The sequence below is a fragment of the Pantherophis guttatus genome, chromosome 4 (assembly GCF_059756535.1).
Source record: "Pantherophis guttatus breed Tessera chromosome 4, ASM5975653v1, whole genome shotgun sequence".
NCBI lineage: Eukaryota > Metazoa > Chordata > Lepidosauria > Squamata > Colubridae > Pantherophis > Pantherophis guttatus.
This window is the reverse complement of record NC_142066.1, coordinates 76,176,352-76,180,817: the sequence shown is the minus strand read 5'-3', so window position 1 is coordinate 76,180,817 and position 4,466 is coordinate 76,176,352. Positions and strand designations below refer to the sequence as shown.

Sequence of the window (4,466 nt, the reverse complement as noted above, 5' to 3'; positions counted from 1 at the left end):
TCTGAGGGAAGTCCTGCCTTTGCACATGGCCATCAGCAGCCCTGCTGCCCTTTCGCCATCGCCTTGTCCCCTTCTCCTGACCTCTACTGGTTGTCTCCCATCCTATCACTGATGATGCTTTGGTTACAAAGCCAGGTCCCTTTGGATAGAGAGGGAATGGGTTTCCTCTGATCCACACACTTTGCCCTCCTGTACACACCATGAGCAACTTGGCCAAGGAGAGTGAGCACAGCAGCCGCCACCTTGAGGAGGAGGTAAGCACTGGTGAGCCCCATCTTGGGAAAGCGGGACTCTTTAGGAAATAGTTGCAAGCAAACAGTTGGAGTAAGACTGAGTTTATGAATGGAAACGTTTCATTCATGAACTCAGTCTTCCCTCAGTCATTGAGAAAAGTGGAAACAATGACTCAAGGCTTCCCATTCTTTGAAGAAGGTGTATTAACAGCAATAGCTGAATAGACAGACAAACGATAGCAGGCTGAAACTAACTACTTGATGGAATTAAAACCAAGGAAGCTGACACTTAACATTTTCACTCCCCCAACCCTGAGACAAATCACAAATCTTTTCATAGCAAATAAAGATCATGCAACACAAATTAAATAATAAAATGTACACAAATGCAAACCTCAAAATTATGAAACACTCTAAACAGTATAAAAATCTTTGTACTCAGCAAAAGTTAGTCAGCTGTCCCAGAACTGAATGCTGCTGTCACTTGTATTTGCCAATTAAACCTTTTTTTCAAGGTGCTGGCTTCTTCATTTTGGTGTCATCTGCTTCTCCCAGCCTTGAAATTCAAGATTTTTTCCTGATAATTTGGCAACCACAAAGGGACTCCAGCAGACTCCTTGTCTGTGGGTGAATTCTCCAGACCCTGCTAATTGGAACAGAATGTGATAAAGGGATTTTTGAGGGTTGGCTCTTGACAGCCACTCAAAAAGAAGGTGAGTACTGCCAAATTTTACTGAAGTGTCAAGGGGAATGTGTGGAGTGCATTGATTTAGAGAGAGAGGAAAGATCCTTCTGTCATAGCTGGATCCCACCTTCTCTATGCTTTTCCTAGTTGTACCCAGATCCATTGCTAGTCCCACCAGACAGTGACTTACAGATTCTGGAAAGCAAAGCAGTTTGACTGGAGTGTGGGACCTTCTGTAAGGAGGAGAAAAGCTCATGTGAGTGAGAAGGAATGGGGTAAACGAGAGATTCAAAAGGTGACAATTGATCTAAGAAACATCTCTGTGCAAAGTCTATCCAAGGCAGGAGCAGCCGGTACTCTGTGAAAAGAAGCCAGAGTCCTCCCAGATCCTTTTGGTCTCAAATCTACAGGTGGAACTAGGGCTGAAATACTGCATTGCCAGGGCTAGGGTCAAAAGATCTGCCTTGATGAGAGGTACCAGGAATTCAAGGAGGGTGTCCTATTGTGCCATAGCAGGAGTAAATTTAGGATTTCATCTGAAAATATGGAAGTCTGATTCAAAGGTCCTGCTGATGTCTCTGTTAGGGAGAATGCTGGAAGCCTGGGACAGAGAAAAACTACCCATCCAGTTGGGGATGAAGAAGAAGTGTGCATATCAATTATGTAAGGAGTGGACTTCACTCAAAGATGAGGAAGGAAGACTAATCTGGCCAGGACATGGTACTTTTGAATATAGGGTTTTGAAGACACTAAGACCCAGGTTAAAACCTTCCCAGATACCATACTGGTATTGTTGGGCTGAACTTTCATATCCAGCACAACCCCAGTCATATGATAATCATGGATCCCAATCAAAAACAGATACCATCCCGCATTGATGACAATGCAGGAGCCTGGATTATGCCCTCCTTGCTACAGAAGTCTGTTCCAGAGTGGGGACAAGCACAGAATATGTTCTTACCCATATCCCCTTCCCCCCTTCTGTCTTGTAATATGGAAAAAGGATGCTCCTTCTTTTCAGTCAGACTCCAAACCATAATTAGAACCCTCCAATTGATCATAAACAGCCATAATCCCTTGTGGAGTGATATGATGCAGCTGCTTCATATCTTCCTCACAAAGGATGAAATTCTTAGCTGTTTGAAAAGACTGAGGAGATTGCCAGGCAAACCATTATTATAACACCAGGGCAAGTAGCCTTAGTGAGAGTTGCCTGGCCACTAAACCAACTCAACTGGAATTACAATATGGCCAGTCATTGGGATGAGTATGACCAGGCAAAACAAAACTTATTAGAGGCTTTACAGGAAATAGGGCAAAAGCTACTGAACTGGTCAGAATTTCAGCAAAGGTGCAGCAGGAGAGAGATGCTTGATACTTTTTGGCTTTGTCTCCTAGAATCTGGGGTAGTCTATGCCACCTAGACGTGCAGAATCCCAAAGATCAACAGATCCTAACTTCTGCCTTTGTTGACCAGTCAGCCAATGAGATCAGAAGCTGGGGGGCGGAGCCTGACAGCCTGATGAGCCGGTAAGAGTTTTTCCTGGCTCCAGAATAGTGGGCCGATAAAATTTATCATCTAACTTAAATGGACAGAAAGTTGTGAAGGTCTGTTTATGATTATCTGGGCCAACAGCAGAGGAAAAAAGAGAGTTGTTTGGGACAGTGAAAAACCGATAAAGAGTGTTTAAAGTGTGGGGCTTAATTGCTGTTGTTGGAATGCCACAGAAGAATGTTTGGAATTGTTTTTAGACAGCAGCTAGCTTCAAGGAGTGATTAATAACTTTACAACCTCACATGGTTAAGCAGCCCGTTTTATTACGGACAAAAAAGAAAAACAGGGGGAAAAAAAAAACACCTGCTGGAAGCAGAAGGTTTATTTGATTGTTGCCCAGGCTTTGAAGATTTATGCCACCGAAAAAACAAAAAGGTGTTAGCAAATATAAGTGGCAACGTATCCATCCTTCAAATCACACCGCGGCACGATTAAAAAGACAATCTCTGGGTGAATCGGAGCAAGAGAGCTCAGAAAGTGAAACAATAATGGCGGCAAAAACTGGCTCACAGCCAGCAACAGCCGATGAACTCAGAGAAATGCTGACTAGCACTAAAGAAGCGATATTCAAAAGAATGGATGATTATGCAGAAAAAGTTGACAAGCGCATGGACTAATTAGCTATAAATATTAGTCATAATGATAAACAGATTAAGCTTCTTAGAGTGGAAACTGACCAATTGGAGAAACAAATGAGGCAGTTGGAAGAAAAGCACTCTCTGGAGTTTGATGACCATGAGAAAAGGCTGATTTCTCTGGAAGATCAAAGCAGAAGATCATCAATACGAATTCAAAATTTACCAGAGATGACAGGAGAGGACTTGAGGAAATTGATCCCATGATGGTTTAAAGAAATAATCCCTAATTTGGCCACGGGAGAAGAGGACATTGAATGCGTCCACAGAGTGGGCGCTTTCAGAGCTGGATTTCGCCCCAGAGACATTTTGGTAAAATTTTCTAATTATTATAAAAAAGAGCAGCTGATGATGAAACTGAGGTCGTTAGCTGTGCTGAAGTTTCAAGGATCTACAGTTCAAGTTTATAACGATCTTTGTTATCAAACAATTAAGTGGAGGTGTAGCGTTAAATCAATCACCGAAGAGCTCAAGAGAAGGGAGATAAAGTACGCATGGGGATACCCAGTATTTATGAGGTTTATGTATGATGGGAAACAATATAGGATTACCTCTTTGGAGCAAGGCATTGAGCTACTTAAAAGTCTGGGGCTGGAATTGCAGGATGATGCTGTTCCTAAAAGTGCCAATGGTGGAGGAAGAGGAGCCACGGCAAGTGGGAAGTGAAATCGACAAGACTGAGATGATAAATCTGTAAAATATTAATACTAGAAGGCTTGCTGGTTCTGGACTGTGGGCTTCATCTCCCCCCCCCTTTAAGGGAATGGCTGGAGCATTAGGCTACTGGGGATTTAGTGGGGGGGAAAGAGTTTGGGGAGATTTGGGGTGGGGGGTGGGGAAGGGGGGTAGATTATGAGAGTTATTTAGTTGAGGTCGTTTTGTGTTTTCTTATGTGTTGGTTTAAGTTAAAGTGCACAAGGGATCGTAAAGAATTTGTATGTGCTGAATATGGATAAAACTATAAGAATTACAACACTCAATGTCAAAGGTTTGGGGGCAGTAGTGAAAAGGAGGAGAATTGAACAATTGTTAAACAAGGAAAGATCTGACATCATTTTCTTGCAGGATAAGGATAAGGAGGGAGTAAATGAAGTGCGTTTGAAGTGGTCACTCCATTATGAAAAGTCACTGGGGACTTCAAAAAAAAAATGGGGTGGCCATACTGATTTCTAAAAGAACTGGATTTATTATGGAAAGTATAAAAAAAGATGGGCATGGTAGATTTATTATGATTAAAGGTCAAATTGAAAGTACAAAATATACGTTGGTTAATGTTTATGCCCCAAATGCGGGACATAGAGAATTTTTTTTAGAATTGTTTAAAGTAATAGAAGAATTTAAAGAAGGACATGTCATTT

The 4,466-nt window shown here is 42.1% G+C and overlaps 1 pseudogene; it reads left to right on the top strand.

Annotated features, from left to right (window-relative positions):
* The first annotated feature begins 200 nt into the window (after window positions 1-200).
* Window positions 201-3,902, top strand: LOC148114175 (uncharacterized; annotated as a pseudogene).
* Window positions 3,903-4,466: the final 564 nt, after the last annotated feature.